This window comes from Pituophis catenifer, unplaced genomic scaffold (assembly GCF_029215685.1).
Source record: "Pituophis catenifer annectens isolate HBS135680 unplaced genomic scaffold, rPitCat1.0.hap2 SCAF_1, whole genome shotgun sequence".
Lineage (NCBI taxonomy): Eukaryota > Metazoa > Chordata > Lepidosauria > Squamata > Colubridae > Pituophis > Pituophis catenifer.
The window spans coordinates 165,157,204-165,179,668 of NW_027256881.1; the positions used below are offsets into that span (position 1 = coordinate 165,157,204).

Below are 22,465 nucleotides of genomic sequence, written 5' to 3' on the forward strand. Positions count from 1 at the left end.
ACTATTTCTATTTAATTATGAGAATGAATAATTATAACAATGAAAATCCAGACTATTAAAATAGTTTGTTAGCACTCAGTGTTTCCTGTCTTTCCAAAATCTTTTTACAGTAGTGTATACATTTTGAAATCTTCTTTTCTTTGACTGATTTAATCTTCAATCCTATAGACCTTGGGCAATAAAGATTTGTGGTTTTCCAGATGGTGAGAACATTTTGACCTCAGAAATCTTGTTTTGGCTCCTGTGGAAAACTGAGAATAGTTGCTTTTATGCTGCTAACAAAGAAAAATGAACTGCAAGACAGCCTCCGGCACTTCTGCAAACCAGTTACTAATCTATGACAGATTAAGAGCTAGGCTCAATTAATTGCACTCATGTGTTTCAGTGGAAGTAAGTTATATAGGAAAAATGGGGAAGAAAGAATGTCTGGGAAAATAAAAAATGTGAGGAGGGGAATGCTTCCTTGCTTTTGTCTTGGGGATAGCAGTGTTCCAATATTTGAGGGGCTGCCACAAAGAAGAGGGGGTTCACCTATTTGCCAAAGCACCAGAAGACAGGACAAGAAGCAGCAATGGATGGAAACTAATCTAGGAGAAAACCAACCTAGAACTAAGGAGAAATTTTCTGACAGTGAGAACAATCAACCAATGGGACAGCTTGCCTTCAGAAGTTGTGGGAGCTTCATTGCTGGAAGCTTTCAAAAAGAGACTGAGCTGCCATTTGTCAGAAATGATGTAGGGTCTCCTGCTTGGGCAGGGGGCTGGATTAGATGACCTACAAGATCCCTTCCAACTCATTCTATTCTACTCTACTCTACTCTATACACTTGCAAGAAAACAACATTCATCCTTTCTACAATGATATTATAGAGGGGTGTATATTGATCACTAAAAGAAAAATATTGTATTTAAAAAGAATTCCCAAAGACTTTCATATTGCCAACCCTCAGGGGGTGGGATTTAGCACCATCCCTTCTCACACATGATTCATTCACATGATTCTGCACACAGAAATAAACACAAAGATTGTGAGGTCCAAGCCATAAAATGCTTTTTGCAGAATATCGAAAAGGCAAGTTGGAAGGGACCTTGGAGGTCTTCTATTCCAACCCTCTGCTCTAGCAGGGGATATTATACCATTTTGGACAAATGGCTATCCAATCTTTTCTTGAAAATATCCAGTGATGGAGCACCCATAAATTCTGGAGGCAAGCTTTTAATTTACTCATTGACAGTAAGTTTCTCTTTAATTCTAGGCTGGATCTCTCTTTGTTAAGCTTCCATCCATTGCTTCTTGTCCTTCTTGTTCTAAAACACCTTCTGGTGTTTTAGAAAATAGGTTGACCCCCCTCTTCTTAGTGGCAGTGCCTTAAATATTGGAGCACTGCTATCATGTCTTCGCTAGTCCTTCTTTTCACTAGACTAGAACATACTCAATTCCTGCAACCGTTAATCATACGCTTTATCCCTAATCATATTTGTTGCTCTTCTCTGCACTCATTTAGAGCCTCAATATCTTTTTTGCATTGTGGTGGCCAAAACTGGGTACAGTATTCTTAATATGGTTTTACCAGTGCAATATAAAGCTATACTAAAACTTCACATGATCTTGATACTTGATATTAACCTATTCTATACCTGTACATTTGTTTTTTCTTGCATAAGTTTCAAACTTTTTTCTATATTTTTAATAGGTAATGACTATCTCTGCATTATAGCTAGAAACTTTCTGGTGACCATTGCCATAGGTCTCAATTAGCACACTTTAATGTATCACACAAAACAATTTGTCATATTATTGGAATTTACACTATTCTAATTGGTATTTCTATGGAAAATACAATAATTGTTTCCATCTCCAAGTATAAATTTTATATGTTTATTAATGAAATAAAAGTTTAAAAGAATATAATAAATTCAGTTTATTTTTAACAAAGTCAGAGCATTTTATTTTACATAAAGAAAAATAAAAACAAAAAAATTTAAATATCATTCCTATCTACTATATAGATAGATCGCATAAATGTTTAAAATAGATAGATAGATAGATAGATAGATAGATAGATAGATAGATAGATAGATAGATAGATAAGGGAAGGAGGAAGGGAGGAAGGAAGGGAAGAAGGAAGGACAAGCTGGAGGATAAACCCATACCCAAAGTGTATTTGCTGCCTTAATCATCATCATCATTATCAGAGTTGGAAGGGACCTTGAAGGCCTACTAGATCAACCCCCTGCTCAGGCAGGAGACCCTCAACCAGTGGAACAGTTGAGAATATATCTCCTATATTCTGTTGTAATTCTTCAAAATTAGTCTTTTCTTTTTTGAGCTTTTCTGAAGTAGGGAACTGAATATTCCTTTTCTCCATTTAGTGCACAAAGCAATGTCTAAAACTCGAATGGCAAATGCATATATGTTAGCCTCAACTGTATGCATGATGATTTCACATTAATTGAATTTTGGCTCACATTAAATGCGATCTGGTATCAATTTGTAATTTGTACTAATTCAAATATCGCACTATTCAAACTTGCACTAATCACAATCTTCCTGTATCAGTGGCTTCCTGCCAAATCTATTATGGCTGGTTAATAAATGAGCAGATACATTCTGGACCAACAATTCAGGTAATCATTGCTTTACAACCATTCGTTCAGCAATTGTTCAAAGTTACAACACCACTGAATTATGATAGTTACTTCTTGAAATTACGGCCATTCCAGCACCCCAATGGTCACGTCAACCAAAAATGGACATTTGGCAGACCACCCACATTTACACAGCTGTTCTGACCCAGCTCCCCAAACACGACAAACCCTCTGAAATTAAATCAATGATTAGGAGCGTCAGCAGCCCCACAAAAAAATTCTCTCTCACCGCAGGCTAACAAGTCTGTCCAGCAGGGAGATGAATAGTTGTCTGCCACATCTATTCATTTCCTCCCCCTGCCTTTTATCCCCAGAGCTAGGGTGGGGCTTCGCTAGCAATGGTGGCTCTTCTGTCCCAAGGACCGGCCCGTAGATTTCCATTGCTCTCCTCTGCCTTCTGTGCATCCACGCATCAGGCACTGGTGCCAGCTGTTCCTCCTCTTCCTCATCAGCCACTCCAGACGTGGGAGCTGTTGACTCTCCATCTAAGGGCTGACGGACAGCCCAGGCTCCGCCTCTGTCTCTCTCTCTGACAGCTCCATTTCCTCCTCCCATTCGGAGGTCTCAGATTGCCTTGATGCTGACCGTGACTCCCACGCCGCCTCCTCCTCTGATTCAGCTGCTGGAGGGGGTGGAGGCCAAGAGGCCACAACAACAGCATATGCTTCAACTCCCCCCATTTCTGGTCTTTTGGCTGCCCTGCACTTCAGTCATCCCACCTGAGGTGTGCCTCAGCAACAGGAGAAAAAAGACAAGCAGGTCATCTTAACACAGCTGAAAGGATATAGGTTAACACTACTATCTTTGAGAAATCTAACTTTCCTTATATGAAGACTAGAACTCAAATAGTTCGAAACTGATGTGTACAGTATTATTAATTAAGAAATTTAAGTGGAAAAGATTTATAAATAGCAGGACAGTTATACCTATACATAATCATTTCATTTCAGAGGGTGATACTATACTACTCAATTTTTAACCAAAATAAAAACAAGATAAAAAGTTTTGCTAACACACATTAAAGCCTAATGTGAACCATCACCCAAAATACAATCTAGATCAGGGGTGTCACTCGCGTCATCACATCGTCGCCACGTGACATATCACAACTTTTCCCCCTTCGCTAAACTGGGGTGGGCGTGGCCAGCATGTGACACATCCAGCCTGCGGGCCACTCCATGATCTAGATAGTTGAAGAAAATATTTTTCAATTATTTTGAAATACCTTAACTATCTTAACTTAGTAAGATAGTGGTAAGGCTAAGGAGCCATCTGCTGGTGACTAAAAAAAATTAACAACATAGCTCTGCTAATAAAAAATCAGTTATAAATTGATTACATAGTTCATTTATTCATAGATACTACCTATTCATGGTTCATTCAGATGAAGTATTCATAGCATATAATACATGGTCTGTTACATATTCACTAGCAATTTCAATTAGATACCAATGAATTATATGTGTCTTTGTTGGTTAAAAAAAAGAAATAGTCGTCTGACCACATTTAGATATGCTGCACTAAATAATATTCTTTGCTGTATAGATAAATCTGTTCCTTCACAGACATTCATATTAAAATATTATCAGAAAGTTAGTATAAATAAGTTGAGATTTGTCCCTGTTTTCTTCATATTACCAATTGCTAATTTAACTGCAAACCACAAGAGCTTTTTTCCTTCTGTTCCAGAAAAACAAAATGAGACTAATATTCTAGCATCTGCAATTAAGTATCTTGGTAGTATTGTACAGCAGATGTATACTGCTTTTTCTATTTTTCTTGCAGAGAAAAATATGTATACTTCAAAAGCTCCTCAGAAGTCATATTATTAACAAAGAAATGTCTCCCAAGGAGTATGTTCATAGCATTCAATTGATTCCTGCTGGGGGTATTTAAATAATTGAAGAATTAATAACTGAATTTATTCTCTACAGTTAAATTTTCTGTACTTTCTGTATATTAATCTTCTTTCAGTAACAGTGCTATCGAAGTCCCTAATTATATTGGATTATTTTTCAAACACTGTCTTGATATATCTACAAATTGATATTTATGAAATCTATTATATCATTTCCATTTGGGCAATAAGAATCATGCAGAAAAACAATAATGACAACAGTTTCTTATGTCCATTCCCTGTGTCTTTCATTTGCTTTGTTTAAATTGGCATATTTTCAGAATAAGATTTATTTTAGGATTTGGTATATTATTATTTGCTGCTTTTATATCCAATCCCAGATTTTCTGTAGGACTCTAGTGATTTTTATTTAGATTTCCCTTTATTTTATCCTCACCATATCCCTGTGATGTAGGTTGGACTAAGGGAAAGTGACTAACCTACCCAGTGTGTTTCAATGCTACTCTAACTATGTTAAATGTTCTATCTTACAGAATTAAAACATACAGTAGAATAGGGTTGGAAGGGCCCTTGGAGGTCTTCAGGTTCAATCCACTGCTCAAAGTAGGACATTCTGGATAAATGGTTGTACAAATGTTTCTTAAAAACCTCAAGTGATGAAACACTCTGAGAGGCAAGCTGTTCCATTGGTTAATTGCTGTCACTGTCACAAAATTTCTCCTTAGTTCCAGGTAGGATTTCTCTTTAATTAGATTCCAGATGTTACTTCTTGTCCTGCCTTCAGGTGCTTTAGACAATAGGTTGACCCCTTCTTCTCTGCGACAGCCCCTCAAACATTGAAAGACTACTATCATTTCACCCCTAGTTTTCTCTTCATTAATACCCAATTCATCATATGGTTTAGCCTCCAGACCCCTTAATCCTCTTTGTTGCTCTTCTCTACACACTTTCTAGGATCTCAACATACTTTTTGTATCATGGTGACCAGAATGCAAGGCAATATTCCAAATGTGGTCTCATCAGTTCAGTATAAAACAGTACTGTCACTCCACATGATCTTGAAACTATCCCTTTGTTGATGCAACCTATGACTGAATTAACTGTTTTGGCAGCTGCAGCACCATATAGAGGGTGTTATCTAAATATAGAAGATCTAAGCCTTTCTCTGTAAGCTGCTTCTTCCCTGCAAACATCAGGCAGGGCAATGCCAGCTAGGTCAGTAGTCACCAACCGGTGGTCTGCAGACCACTGGTGGTCCGCGAGAAAATTTTGGTGGTCCACAGAGAAATCTTTGCATTTCTCTCGAGGAGCCCAGCTGAAGTTTCCCGCACTGCTTGCGTTTCAGCGCTTTGACTTCCAGGGACAGAATGGGGTGCTTCAGGCACTTAGCTTGGCCACCTGTTAACAGAGAGAAGCAGCCGGAGTCAACCCAGTTTTGCTATCCACTGCGGACGCTAGATCAGCCCCCTGCAAACTCTCGTCTCTTGAGGAGCCCAGCCAAAGTTTCCTGCACCGCTTCAACGAATGCTCCTTAAGAGACAAAAGTTTGCCGGGGCCGATCTAGCATTCACAATGGACAGCAAAGCTGGGGTTGACTCTGGCTGCTTCTCTATGCTGTAGTGCTTCCTGGATGCCATTTACTGCTCTGAGCCCCAAGCGCTCCAAGCCCCAAGTGCCACTTCATTAGTCAGCACCATTATCTCGTTCCAGCCAGCGAGGGCTGTGCTCATTTTTGCATGTTGCACCACCTGCAAAGTTGCACATTGCACATGCCACCCCCTATGGTGGAGATTTCCAGCCCCGCTACGGGCCGGTCCCATATTCCAGAGTTGTGGTAGTCACAGGACTAACCCTTTGGTCACTCCGGAGCAGCTCCTCCACCTGGGTGCACCGGCTTTCAGCAGCTCCCTGGCAGGCCAGTGCACCAGGGTGGAGGAGCTGCTCTGGGATGATCAAAGGGCCAGTCCTATGACTACCACAGCTCTGGAATATGGAACTGACTTTCCCACCAATATCAGCAAGCCACCGTCAATCTGCCTGTCTTTGTTTTCATTCACTCAGGATGACCAAGCTTCTTGAGAGAAGGAACACAAAAGATGTTTTCAGGCTTTGTGCCTGAACCAGGCGCTTTCTCTCGGGCCTCCCACCCGGAGGCCTTGCAGAAGCAGACAGGTAGGCCCGAAAGGTGGCTGAGCCTCCCCTCCCCCAGTGGTTCGCAGGATTTAAAATTATGAACTTGGTGGTCTCTGAGGTCCAAAAGGTTGGGGACCCCTGAGCTAGGTGGTAGATCTTATCTAGAGGGGTAGGTTTAAGGCATCCGGTAATAATTCTGCTAGCTTCATTCAGAGCAACATCTACTTTTCCAGCATGTGCTGATTTATACCAGACTGGGCAAGCATATTCGCCGGAGGAACAGCAAAAGCTAGAGCTGTTGTCTTAAGGACTCTTGGTTTGGCATTTCAGGTACAGCTCATTAATTTCTTTTCTTTTTTTTGAAAAAGTTCTTTATTTTTTATTTTTCTCATAACTCATAACTGTCCCAGTCAATATCTCATCCAATTCTGATTTTCCAAATTAAAACCATACTGTTTCAAATCTTTATCATATCTTGATTTTATTTGCAGTCGTGTATACCAATCTGTCTCAATCCCTTGTTTTTCTAGTTCTTGTTTCTGTTTTAGTTATCCCTTCTCTGTTAAAATATCCTTATATCTCACAATATTTTTCATGTTAATCATATTTGGATGTGTCAAAGCTTCTACTGTTGAAAGCCACATTGGTATCTTCATATAATGTCTTTCTTTCACTCTTTCCCATGTTGTTAGCAAACCATTCCTTATGTAATGTCTCTGAAAATACCCATGTATCCTATTTTTCCCATACCAAAGAAAAACTTGCCACCCTAGTTGCAAATCATGTCCTTCCAGAGTCAATATTCTCATATTTCTCAATAAAATCCATTCTTTAACCCAGTTAACGTCGCCACTTGATAATATAGTTCCCAATTTGGTAGATCAAACCCGCATCTAGTTCTAGAATCTTGAAGCAGTTTAATTCTTGCTTTTTTCCCTTGCCATATATATTTCCACATCCTTTTGTTCAAATTCTCAAAATATTTTTTCTCCAATTTTATCAGTATTGTTTTGGGGAAAAAAACAAGATTCTTGGTAGTACATTCATTTTAATTAACACTATTCTTCCCGTTAGTGATAATTGCAAATTTTTCCATTTCTCCAAGTCTATTTCAATTTGATTTCTCAGTTTGTAATAATTATCTTCCTTCACCGTTATACACCTTGAAGTTAATTGAATACCCAAATATTTCACTTTCTTCACTATTTGAACATCTAACTTCTCCATTAGTTGTTTTTTTTTTGTTTTTCTCTCATATTTTTAACTATGATTTTTGTCTTGTCTTTATTAATTTTCAATCCCGCTACTTCTCCATATTCCTCTATTTGCTCAATTAACTTTGGACCTGTTCTGTCTTCCATGATAAACACTAAATCATTCACAAAGGCTTGTAGTTTGTATTCTTTTTTTTTTTATTTTCATTCCTTTTATTTCTTTATCTTGTCTTATCTTTCTGTTTAAAATTTCTAATGTCAATATGAATAGCAATGGAAATAATGGACATCCTTGTCCCTTTTCTAATTTCTGTCATTTCACCATTCACAATCACGTTTGCCGATTGGCCTTTATATATAGTTTTAATCATATTTATAAACCTATCCCCGAAGTCCATCATTTGCAAATGTGTAGTCATAAATTGCCAGTTCATATTATCAAATGCTTTCTGCGCATCCAAAAATAACAAAGCCATTTGCTTTTCTGGATGTGCTTCATAGTATTCCAGTGTGTGCAATATAATTCGAATATTATCCCTAATCTGTCTTTTAGGTAGAAAACCATTCTGATCCGGATGTATAAATTCATTTAATACTCTCTTCAATCTTTCAGCCATAATTGATGCAAAATTTTTCTAATCCTCATTTAATAATGAGATTCATCTATAGTTCTTTATTTGTTGTAGATCCGATTCTTCTTTTGGTATAAGAGTTATATATGCTTCCATCCACGAATTCAGAATTTTGGCTTTTAATAATAAATCATTAAATACTTGTAATATTACATTGCTTAATACATCTTGCAACATTTTGTATAGTTCTGCGGGCAATCCATCTGGTCCTAGTGTTTTACCATTTTCATGCATCGTTGCTCCGACATTCTTTACTCTTGGGACATCTTCACTTCGATTGGATTTCACTGAGTGCTCATCAAACTTTTTCTCCCTCTGCAGCCTAGTTCCGCCTCCTCCCTCTGCGCATGATCAGTTCTTTTCACTCAGTCAATGTGGTAGGACTGGAGTGCTAATTAGTCTGGTAGATTAACATTAATTAATTCATTTAATTGGAATTTTCAAAGAAATAATATACCTTTATTTAAATTAAGGGGGCTGCTGGAGGCGATTGTTACAATATCGGCAGTTTTTTTCTATTGATATCTAGTCTGCTGCCGCTTCTAAATAGAAAGCCGTTTGCCTCACTAATTGCTCAGCAGCGATCCGCTTTGAAGTGGATGCTGTTCTTTCAAAAGCAAATTACCGTGGTGTGAGAGCTGGTTAACTGACGTGCTGGGATAACCGCCTACACCATCGCAGCCTCTGTTTGCGGCATCGGAGTTCCTGCAACAGAAAGTCAGGCTCCAGGAAAGAAAATAACTAAAATTGGCAAGAAAACAAACTGCCACTTGTGATAGCCGGCTATTTATGATGAATAAATATTGAAGTCTTTGCCTGTCAGGCAAAGCTATCAAAGGCGAGATCGCATTACAAAAGCAATTATTTGAGAAAAAAATAAGACGCTTGTAAGCGCTATTTTCTTTATATCTGCATGAGAAAAATCAGTGAGCTCGAGCGCTCAGCAGTTTAACGGGAGGTTAGCTGAATAGAAATTTGAAAGCGCTGCCATTTTAAAGTACAAGAAATTCCGTTGGCTGTTTATCTCTATATACTGCGCAATTATCAACTGCAGACTGAAGAGGAAGTTAACCTCAGGGAAGTTTTTTTACAATTCATTATAATTAAAAAGAAATTATTAATTAAATTGATTGTTTTATATATATACATATATAATTTTGCATATTCTTTCTAGCCAGGTTTTACCTATGTAAACTTAGTTGTTCTTCAGCTCTAGATTCTGTGAAATCTCATTCACAAGTTCTTGGGCTCTTTTTCTGCTGACAAACTGCAACTCTGTGTTGCTTCCTGGTGAACCTAGGGCTGAAGAACAACTAAGTTTACATAGGTAAAACCTGGCTAGAAAGAATATGCACATAAAAGCCTATGAAAAAAGAAAAAAGATATATATAATTTTATATATATATAAAAAAATAATAATTAATTAATTAATTGCTTATCTATTTACATTAATTCTCCTGATTAACAAATATGGCAGAGGATGAATTATCTTCTGAATTAGAACAAGTCACTACTCCTCCTAGAGTACCTTTGCCCCAGCCTCTAAGGAAAAAACGAGGCAAAACCAAACATGTGTCTATTCCTTGTCAGGATAATAATGACACACAAACTAATAGTCTTAAAAGTTCTAATATGGAAAAACGTAGGCATAATCAATTAGAACGCCAATTTGAAAAGGCCCAGCGCGCAGCGCAATTGGTGCCTATTACATCTCAGTCTGAAGCAGTTAATCTTCAGCAATCTGAAAATACAATGCCTCAATTAAATGAGGAAGATTCAAATGTGTGGGGTCAAGATAGTATATCTATAGAACCACAAAGTCATTGTTTAATTGATGAGTCAAGGAGGCTCGCACCTCAAGGGCCTATGTGCTCAGGTCATTTACATATAGCTGACCATATGATTCATGGTCCACCTGAGGCCACTTTCACGCCAACAGCTGCTGGCCTGAGGGGAGAAGAAGGCCCAAATGGTAGTAATGCAATGGATTTTCAAACATTAGTTTCGCAGACAATTTCTCGCATATTTCAAGCTGGTCTGCAACAAACCGGCTATCCTTGTCAGTCTGGTACATCCACCAGCACTAACTGTCGACATCAGATACATCCCCAACAACAGCAACAATCTGTTAATTACTTTAATCAAGGAGATGAACTTGATTGTCTAGAAGAATTTGATATGTCAGATGAAGAAGAGGAAATGGTTTCAGAAAAGCCAGCATTCCAAGGTCTTTTTAATCCAGCCTTATTTAAGTCATTGTTGCGTAAGGCAAAATTAGCTACCAATTTGGGTGTCAACATAGAAAAAACATCTGAGTCAGGTAGCCAACTTGACCATAATAATACTTTATTTAACTTACCCAAATCGGATTTAGATTTTGTACCATGTCCAGATCTTTTCTCACAAATTATACAAAAACCATGGGAACACCCTAGTTCAACATCAGGACCAAACAGTTTTAATAAAAAATTATATTGTGTTGCTCCTGAATTGGATGAATTACTACAATTACCATTGATAGATGAACCTGTAGCAACATTAACTTCATCTTCTGTCTTAGTTAGCGAGGTTGGGGAAGGCCTTAAAGTAGAAGATAAAAGAGCTGACACGACATGTCGTAAGACTCATCAAGCTGCTGCATGGGCAATTAGAGCAGCAATTTCTTCTTCATTCTTTAACCGTGCCTCTCTTATATGGCTGCGTCAACTGAGGGAAAGATTACCACCAGGAGAATCTAGAATTCAACAAGACATATCAAAACTTATAGCAGTAGCAGAATATTCTGCTGATGCATCATTAGATGCAGCAAAATTCGCATCTAGGGCTTTTGTTTCATCAATTTCATCACGCCGACTCCTTTGGCTGAGACATTGGAGGGCAGATTCAAAATCTAAGTGGAGGCTTACATCAGCACCTTATAAAGGTCGTTCTTTATTCGGAACTTCACTAGATCCAATTCTCATAGAAGGAAGAGATAAGAAGAAGGTATTGCCTTCATTATATAGAAGACCGGACCACAGATTCTCGCCTTACCAACGTCAATCCTTTCGTTATGATCAAGGATCTACAAATGCCTTCACACAGCGTGGTAACCCACAACTCTATTCATATGGATATTCAAATGATAGGAACTCCTTTCGTGGAAGAGGAGGACGTCAACATTTTTTCAAGAGACCTTTTAGAGGTACCATGTCACGACAATCACGTAGAGGCAAGTGACTCGAAAGATGGCCTTCCCATTGGGGGCAAACTTCAACATTTCTTTCACCAATGGGAACTATCTACGACAGACGCATGGATATTACGTACAGTGACAAGCGGTCTCACTTTGGAATTTACCTCCCCCCCACCACAAAGGTTCCTACAATGTACATGGCACAACCATCCATCTCAAAGAGAGCTGATGAATACAGAAATTCAACATCTAATCCAGATCAATGCAATCGAACCGGTTCCAAAACATCAAATTCGAACAGGTTTTTATTCCAGTTTCTTTCTGGTACCAAAAAACTCAGGGGGATGGAGGGGAATTCTGAATCTGAGACAATTGAACAAGAAAATATTATACAGAAGTTTCAAAATTCACTAAAGTCATTACTGGGATGCATCAGACAAGGCGACATAATGCAATCAATAGATCTCAAAGAAGCATACCTACACATACCAATTCACCCAATGTACAGACAATATCTCAGAATCGAATATGCGGGCAGGCATTTTCAATACAAGGCAATGCCTTTTGGCCTTTCCTCCGCACCGAGAACATTTACGAAACTTCTGGCAGCGGTAGCGGCTTCTCTCAGATTAATTCCAATTCGTCTAGTATGTTACCTAAACGATATTTTAATACTGTCGACAACAGAGACTCAGGCATGTCGAGACAGACAGTTAGTAATAAAATCTTTACAAGCTCATGGGTTCACAATCAATATGGAAAAAAGTCACTTAGTCCCAACAACAAGAATTCAGCACTTGGGAGCTATAATAGACTCAACAAAGGGTATGGTATACCTATCTCAAGACAGAACAGTATCAAAGATCTGATTACTCAAATACTATCTCAAAAGAAAACTACATTACTAACACTGTCTTAACTTCTAGGCAAGCTAATATCAGCAATTGCAATTGTACCCTGGGCTCGATACCACTCTCGCAATCTACAGTGGTTTCTACTGCCATTTCAAAAAAGACAAACAGCGCACTCTCTATACAAAGTGTTAGTACCAAAAAAAGTCAAAATGTCTCTTCAATAGTGGTTAACTTCTGCAATTCAGCAGGGATCATTTTTTCTTCAATCAGAACCAGTAATATTGACAACAGATGCCAGCTTGTATGGATGGGGGGCCCATCTGAAGGGTCTACTAGCACAGGGAATTTGGTCTCCCTTAGAGAAGAAACAACCAATCAATTGGTTGGAATTAAGAGCAGTAAGAATGGCATTAAACCATTTTCATCATCTTCTAGTAAACAAGCATGTATTAATTCTAACCGACAACATGGCCACGAAGGCGCATGTGAACCGTCAGGGAGGAACAAAATCAAAAGATCTCATGGAAGAGACAGCGCAACTGATGTCTTGGGCAGAGACACATTTAATGTCAATAAAGGCAGAACATATATCAGGAGAAAAAAACCAACAGGCAGACTGGCTCAGTCGTGGAAAAATAGATCAGTCAGAGTGGATGCTTCATCCCAATGTATTCAGGGAGATAGTTCAGAGGTTTGGAAAACCAGTAGTAGATCTGTTTGCGACACCACTGAATGCACAGCTCCCAAGATTCTTTGCGAGGTTTCCAGTGGCAGGAGCAGAAGGCCACGATGCTCTAAGATCTCATTGGCCAGTAGGGCTTATGTATGCATTTCCTCCAATCCCAATTATTCAGAAAGTAATTCGGAAACTTCTGGAAGAAAGAGCAGAGATGATATTGGTAGCGCCATACTGGCCACGCAGGCCATGGTTTGCAGAAATACTACAACTATCGATACAAAATCCGTGAAGAATACCACCAGCAAAGATTATTCTCATTCAAGGAAAGGTTCAACATCCAAAGCCAAATTGGTTAAAATTGACCATTTGGCGATTGAAAGGATCAAATTAGCAAAAGATAATCTTCCTAAGGAAGTAATTTATACCATTCAAGCAGCCAGGAGACCATCAACAACACGTATTTATAATGCTACTTGGAATACGTTTGTAAAGTGGTGTATAGAACATCATGTTGATCCTACATCGGCTAATGAAATTGAAGTATTGTTGTTTCTTCAGGCTGGGTTAGAGAGAGGTCTTGCACCCTCTACGTTGAAAAGACAAGTAGCAGCACTAGCTACAGTTTTAGAAGGACGCAATAAAAAATCTCTTAGTCAAGACAAGAGAATTAAATCATTCCTAAGGGGTGCAATGAATTTAAGACCACCTAAGATTCACAGATATCCTTCATGGGATATCAATTTAGTATTACAGGCTCTTACAAAGTCGCCATTTGAGCCAGTAGCTTCAATAAGTATAAGATGGCTAACAATAAAATTAGCATTCTTAATAGCAATAACATTGGCACGTAGAGTATCAGAAATTGCAGTTTTATCTATTAGGAATGATTTGTGCACTTTTTACCCAGATAGAGTAGTACTAAGACTAGATACAACATTCATACCGAAAATAAATTCTTATTTCCATAGAGCTCAAGAAATAGTTCTACCAAATTTCTGCCCAGATCCAAAACATACATTGGAAAAAATGTGGCATACTCTAGACGTACGTAGGTCTTTAATAAGATATATAAAAAGAACTGCAACATTCCGTAAAACGGAAGCATTATTTGTATCCTTTTTACCTTCCTCGATGGGAAAAAAAGTATCTTCCAATACAGTAGGAAGATGGATTAAGGCATGTATATCAGCAGCATATGCTTCACAAGGGATAAAGGTACCTAGTAGAGTGTTACCTCATTCAACACGTAATGTAGCGACATCAGCTGCATGGGCCACACAGGCATCAATAGAAGAAATATGTAAGGCAGCTACATGGTCTTCTATTTCATCATTTGTAAAACATTATAAAATAGATTCCTTTGCGTCAGCTGATGCAGCATTTGGGAGAAGAGTATTACAATCAATAATTTCCCCACGACAACAGGAAAAAGACTTAGAAACCCACCTTAATAGGCAAAGCTTGGGTATATCCCAAGAGTAAAGAATGTCGGAGCAACGATGCATGAAAATGGAACATTGTCTCACCTGAATGTTCATTTTATGATCGTTGGCGACGACATTCTGACCCACCCTTAGGGTATTGGTATGGTGGTCGTGTGGGGTGTTTTTTCATTACTCCTTCTGCAGTTGATATTCCGCGAAAAGCATGAAAAGAAGTCAAGAAGTGACATCGTGAAAAGAACTGATCATGCGCAGAGGGAGGAGGCGGAACTAGGCTGCAGAGGGAGAAAAAGTTTGATGAACACTCAGTGAAATCCAATCGAAGTGAAGATGTCCCAAGAGTAAAGAATGTCGTCGCAACGATCATAAAATGAACATTCAGGTGAGACAATGTTCCATTCTTTTGTTTCTTAATTCCCTCCATCAATTCCATCATCAATATTCTTTCTTCTAACAACTTTTTAAATTCTTCTTCAATTGCTCTCTTTCCTTCTGCCACCATCTCTTGCTGGTATAAACTTTTATAATATTTCTCAATTATTTTTTCTTTTCCTCATTTTGATAGCATATTCTTCCATCTTGATCTAATAATTGATTTATCTTTTTTTCCTCATCTTATAGGAAAGGGGGGATTGATGTATTAAATGTTTGTCTGTCTTAAAAAAATAAAAAAAAATATTTTTTTAAAAAAATCCTGCTTAGTATCTTTTCTTTGTCCTCTTCCATTGCCTCTGCTAATATTTCTGCAATTTTTCTGCTAAATTCTCTTCTTTTTCTTTTTCAGTGTTCTGAAATCTTAAATAATAATCAGCTTTATCCATTTCAAGAGTACTTTCAGGGATTGGCTGATCATTGGTGTAAATATTAAAATGAGTTGGAGCCAATCAGTGGTGGGATTCAAAAATTTTTTTACTACTGGTTCTGTGGGTGTGGCTTGCTTGGTGTGGCATGGCTTGGTGGTCATGTGACCGGGTGGGCATTGCTTGACGGTCATGTGACTGGGTGGGCATGGCTCTGGTCATGTGATGGTGGACGTGTCTCTGTGACGTGACTGGGTGGGTGTGGCTTGGTGGTCATGTGACTGGGTGGCATGTCTGGGTCATGTGACTGGGTGGGAGTGGCCAACTTGACATCACTCATATCAAAGGGCACCTTGCCTGGCCTCTCCTCAAAGGCCTTAACGAGATACAATTTCCCTGTCTATTTATTTACTGAACATCCAAAATATACTATTTAATCCTATGTATATATGCCATATGTGTACATACATATTATAGTATAGAGTGTGTATAGGCATACAAAAAGATACATTATCTACTATATATACTATATGTGTATGTATACACACACACACACACACACACACACACACACACACACACACCTCTTCTAAAACTATACACATTCAACCTCACTTACTACATTTGGAGAAACACACTCAGAGTCCACTTTCTGCCACACATTTAACTATAACTTCTGTACATTAGAACATTACACACACCTCCAGATGTTCTTCCCTAGCATGCACATGACTGTTAGAGCCAGGAGATGTCATGGATTGAGTAAAATGTTAACAACATTCTTGCTTAGCAACCAAAATTTTGGGCTCAATTGTGGTCATACGTCAAGGACTATCTCTGCCTTCCTCTGCATGGCAGCCTTGTCCTAGTAAACTCCTTCTCCTTTCTGGCAATTTTCCTCTCTGTTAGAGGCACCAAAATAATCCAGATAATGTAAGGTTTTCTGCTGCAGCAGGGGGATGGATTAGATAACCTCTGAGATGCCTTCCAGTCCTGCTGTTTCAAAGCGTCTTCTGAAGCCACATCTAGTGCCAGAGTTTGTGGTGCTTCCTTCCTCTTCTTTCTCTCTCTCTCTCCCTTCCTTCCTTCCTTCCTCTTTCTTTCTTTCTCATTTCTCTTTCTTTCTTTCTCTTTCTTTCTTTCTTGTCTTTCTTTCTTTCTTTCTCTCTCTTTCCCTTCCTTTCTTCTTCTTTTTTTCTTGCTTTCTTTCTTTGTCTCTTTCTTTCTTGTCTCTCTCTCCCTCTTTCTTTCTCTTTCTTTCTTTCTTTGTGTCTTTGTCTCTTTCTTTCTTGTCTCTTTCTCCCCCCCCTCTCTCTCTCTCTCACACACACACACACACACACACACACACACACATCTGGTCTGGGCACATAGCTCTTCATGACAGAGCCCTTCCCGGGGAACAAAGCATGGCTTGGACAAACTGATCCAGTGAGCTCCAGAGCAGCAGCAGCGGGAGAAGGAAGAAAGCAAGTGGTGGCAGCAGCAGTGATCTGATGCCCTGGGGCTGCCCACACACACTGCACTGGAGCAGCAGTCTCAGCCCCAGTGGTGCGGCGGGTGAAAGAAGAAATCAAGCAGCAGCGGTGCTCCAGGAGGGAGGGCAGATGTCCCAGGACTGCCCATGCACACAGTGTCTCCCCCAAGGGCTGTCCACCCATCCGCTGCACAGCCCAGAAATGGCGCATCCCCGTCTACTACCATGATGGGGGTCTACTACCACCGTCATGGGCTGGAAGCAGGCAGAGGGACCCAAGGCAGAGGGGAAGGTAAGCGGATGGCAGTCACCCAAAGGCCCTGCGGAAGCCAAGCACGCCAGGCCCAAAAGGCGAGTGAGCCTCACTATGTCCCCCCGAGACAGCTCTTCAGCTGAGTGCAGTGAGTCTCCCTCCCCCACCGCCAGCGTCGGCCTTACATTCTAGATCTTCCACGCGCCTCCGCTGGTCTAAATATCATGCCCTTCAGATCCCAACAAAGCCAGCACGCGGCTGCCTGTGAAGGTAAGGCTGACAGCGGGTGGCCCTTGGGGGAGACGCCGTGCTTGAGCCGAGACTGCTACTCAACTGCAGTGCAGCCCCGGGACATCTGCCTGCCCTCCCAGGGCTGCCCATGCGCACCGCAGCAGAGCAGCAGTCAGTGACGGGAGAAAGAAGAATGTGAACTGCATGTGCAGCCACAGGACATCTGCCTGCCCTCCCAGAGCTGGGCAGGCCGGTCCAAAAGCGGTGCGTTTCCCGTCACAGGCTGGATACGTGACCCGATCTCAGAAGGCAAGTAGGCATGGGGGACTGCAGAGAAGGCCGTGTGGAAGGCAGGCAAGCATGGCAGGGCCACGTGGAAGGGAATAGGCTGCTAGCTCCCTTCCCCGCAGCCGGGCAGCCCCAACATGCTTGCCTGCCTTTCATGCGGCCTTCCTGGCAGTCCCCATGGCTAGGTCCACTTGCCTGCCTTTGCAAGCTGGCCACGGGGACGCCAGGAAGGCTCTGTGGAAGGCAAGCAAGTCGGGGACGCCTGGCCGTGGGTAGGCAGTAGGGGAGGCAAACTGGGACGGGTGGAGGACAGGAACAGCTAGCTAGGCCACGACTCGCAGGCTTACCTGACAGGCAGATCAGTGCCACTCAGTTGGGACATAGCACTTCAGGCAGGCAAGCTTCAGAGCAGAGACTGTGCGCAAGCAAGGATCCACACAGTAGAAGTGAGGAGTGACTGGGTGGAGTGGGCAAGTGAGCATTGAGCAAGCGTTGGGTGGGCAGGGCGAGCAAGTGTCGAGTGGGCAGGCAGGGCGAGCAAGCGGTAACAGGTTTGGGGGTTTTGCCAGTCAGCGATCACTACCGGTTCAGCAACCTAGGACAAATGTCCGCTACCGGATCATGCGAACCGGTGCGAACCAGCTGAATACCACCTCTGAAGCCAATACATTATCTTGTAGTAAGCCATTCCTTAGGATCCTCCATCTAATGGCCTTCTTTGGAACTCCACAAAAAACATACGGTTCTGAAGCAGATTTCTGATGATATTTGTGAATTTAAAATCTTTGGTCATATCAAAAACTTTCTGCTTCAGTCTTCTAAGTTTGATAGTATCATATGCAGCGGTGAGATCTATAAATACAGTTCCTGTTACATTGCCCTTTTGAAATTCATCTTCAATATACTGGGTTAGATTTGGGATCTCTGTGATGCAACTTTTTACCAGGTGAAATCCAGTCTGCTGCAGTGTGACAAGGAGTTCTACAGCTACAGTGAGGCAATGTTGTATTATTCTTTCAAAGATTTTATAGGTATGTCACAAGAAAGAAATTGGCAGTAGTTTTTAGGGCTATTGGCCTCTTTAAGTGCTTTTAAAACTGCTACAGTTTTAGCCTGTCACCAGATGCTAGGAACCTCACATTCTTCCAAGCATTCATTAAACATTTCTAGTAGCCACTGTCTTGCTTTCAGTCCAATTGCTTTAATCTGTTCAATAAGGATGTCATCCAAATCAGCAGCTCTCTATGACCTACTCTTCCTTATAGTCTCTCAGTTCTTCTGTAATAAACGGAGACAATAGGTTAGTCCTTTCCTCCTCCTCATTTCTACTGATCTTAATCTTGTGTTTTGATGACCTTTGATCTGGGTTACTCTTCTTAAGAAGCTGACTGGCTATTTGGTCTGCAGTCATGTTGGCATGACTAGCACGAGTTGGATCATTATTTAGGTGACTCTAATTTCCACACTTTGTGGTTACTTGTGCTCATGTTCAGTTCCTCTATTGTTTTAATCCAGCTTTCTCTCTTAGTTTCAGCTATAGAAATAATTAGCTGCTGTCCTGCATTTGCTGTGTCTTCTGCCATAGGATCAGCCTCAAAAGAGTAAGATACTTCTGCAATTTGTCCTTTGTTTCTGCTGTAAAGCCTTGAATAATAGTGAGCTTTGCAGCCCCTTGGGACTGATAGCCAGGAACATTTTTTAATGGATTCCACAAATTTGTTGTAATAGCTCAGTTTAGCTATTAATTGAGTAACAGCACTGTCTAATAGTCTCTGAAATTTAGGCCAGTCAGCTTCTTTTGAAGTTAAGTCTACATCTAAAGGGGATATTGTGAGGTTGAATTACAGCAGTAATCTGCCATATAATTGGTCAGTGCTGGGGATTTGGGATAGGTGGCAAACTACTTTGATACATTGCTGGATTATGGTCACTCACAAATATCAAGTTTATTCCCTGTGCCATTTTCCACTGTTAAATGAAACTGGTAATTTGTTGTCATGTAAAAGGGTCAAGTTATTCAAATCCGCCCACTGTATCACAACCTCCCCATTTCTATTGTCATCAGGATACCCCCAGATTGCCGTGACTATTAAGTCTCCAATTACAAAATTTATTTTATCCTTATTAAATATTTTACATTCATCACCCTTGATTTCAGTTAGTGGTGGTTTATACACTGAAATGACCATGCAGTTGTTCAGCTCTAGAGTTATTATTTCTATATTATTTATTTCTGATATTGTTGTGGACTGAACCTGGATACCACAAAAACTGCATTGCCATACTGTCGGTGGGGCCTCTCTGCTACAAGCTACATGCTCTATATTTTAGGTCTTTTCTGATAGTTGTTTCCTGTATACACAGGACATTGCTGTTTTACTTTTGGCACAAGTCCTGCAACAGTTCTGCAACAAACCTTAATGTTTACTGAAATATTAGTCATCTATGGACCTAAAATGGTCCTTTTTAGTATACACATAGTTTCACTATGTGGGTGGGAATGAGCACCTCACTACATTTTGGATGCCTTTGGATTGAAAGGATTAGCCAGCTATAAACTGTTGTCCAGGGGATGCCTGAATGTGTTAACAGCACACATTCTTCAGGGAGGCTTCTTTCATGTCCCCTGTTAGTTACATTTATGTATGTTAGTTACATAATTGTTATATGAATTTTGCAGATTAGTAATATACATTGGCCTTGTCTAAAACTGTAAATTATAAATTGTACAGAGTCAAGGAACTGTTTAAGTCCAGTCATTGGTAATTAAAACGTACCTCGGTTTTAATTTACATGAAAGCTGGGGCATGATCAGTGAAGTAAAGACAAGGATAGAGAAAGCTCGAACAGCATTCTTCAAAATGAAAAAGGTTTTCTGCAGTCACGACATAAGCCTAAGACTGAAAATCAGGCTTGTCAGATGTTACATCTTTTCTATCCTGCTCTACGGAGTAGAGAGTTGGTCTCTGACAGATAACCACTTGAAGAAACTAGAAGCATTTGAAATGTGGATTTACAGACGGCTGTTACGTATAAGCTGGGTTAACAAAATCACAAATGAGAAGGTGATAAGCTGCCTGGGAAAGCAAAGGGAAATCATCAAAGCCATTAAAAAGCTAAAGTTAGAATATTTTAGACATGTGATGCGACACCCAGAAAAATATGGCATCCTTCACGTAATCCTCCAGGAAAAGATTGAAGATAAATGAGGTCCAGGCAGAAGAAGAACATCAGGGCTTCAAAACCTAAGGGACTGGTTTGGACAAAACTCAGCAGCACTTTTTCATTTCTGTTAACAAAAATAGGATTGCCAACATGATCGCCAACGTCCGATGATGGATATGGCAGAAAAAGAAGTCATTGGTAAAATGAAAATGAAAGCTTTGATGATCCACAAGTATAATCAATGTGCATTTGAAGTGACCACTAAAAATATATTAAAGGCCACTAAAATGAATGAACTTGACATGTATTTCATTTAGGATGTGCAATGCACCCTAAGGACTTAGTCACACATGACACACATTTATGATGAAGGTTAATTATCATGATTATCTCTAAACTTTCCTCATGTGTGAACACATCCTAAGGATACATATTATTCCCCTGTAAAGCTAATGACAAATACATTAATTTTAAAGGATTTAGAATATACCTGTAACTTCACATAAAAGTTGCATTTTGAATGATGGTGATGATGACAAAAACAAAACAGTATTTGCATAGATTATTTAACAATGAATTGTTGATGTGCCCAGCTGAGAATTTTCTTATTCAAAAGTTAGAGGAGGGATCTAGAGGGTCTCCTATAGTGGAGTTAATTCCTACTAATAAGGAAGAAATGATTGAAAGAATGGAAGTTGTAGGAACTTTGCAGGAGAATGATCATATCATACTAGAATACAGAATAGCAGAGTTGGAAGGGACCTTGGACAAATGGTTATCCAGTTTCTTCTTGAAAACCTCCAGTGGTGAGTATCCACAACTTCAGGAGGCAAGCTGTTCCACTGATTAATTGTTTTCACTGACAAGAAATTTCTCCTTAATTCTAGGTTGGATCTCTCTTTGTTAAGTTTCCATCCATTGCTTTTTGTTTATCCTCAGTTGATACTTCTTCTCTGTGACAGCCCCTCAAAAATGTCACCCCTACTCCCTCTCTTAATTAGACTTGACATACTCAGTTCCCACAACTGTTTATCCTATGCTTTAGCCTCCAGTTCTCTAATTATCATTTTGTTCTTCTCTGCACTCTTTCTGGAATCTCAGTATCTTTTTTGGGGGGGGCGGGCGGGGCGGGGGGGATTTTGTACCAAAATTGGATGCAGTATTTCAAGTGTGATCTTACCAGTGCAGTATGAAGTGTGAAGTGATACTAACACTTCATATGATCTTGATACTATCCCTCTGTTGATGCAGCCTAGGATTTCATTGGCTAGTTTGGTAGCTGCAGCACACTGCTGGCTCATACTTAAGTGATTATCCAGTAGGGCTCATAGTTCCCTCTCACAGCTACTGCAATTGAGATAGGTATCACCTATTCTATACCTATACATTTATTTTTTCTTGCCTAAGTGTAAGACCCTTAGTTTTCCCATAACTGAATTTTGTTGGATAGGGCCCAGTGTTCAAGTCTGTCAAGATCCTTCTGGATCTTGAGCTTATCTTCTAAAGTGTTGGCTTTTCCCCCAGCTTCGTATCATCTGCAGATCTGATGAATTCCCCTGCTCTCTCCTCATCTAAATTGTTTATGAAGGTGTTGAAGAATACTAGCCTAAATCAGA

The 22,465-nt window shown here is 40.0% G+C and overlaps 1 protein-coding gene across 1 annotated transcript in view; it reads left to right on the plus strand.

Moving 5' to 3' along the window:
• The window catches only part of IQCA1 (IQ motif containing with AAA domain 1), a gene marked incomplete at its 5' end in the record, with an annotated part of 230,082 nt that overhangs the window by 133,295 nt on the left and 74,322 nt on the right, over positions 1–22,465 (plus strand). The window lies entirely within an intron of this gene.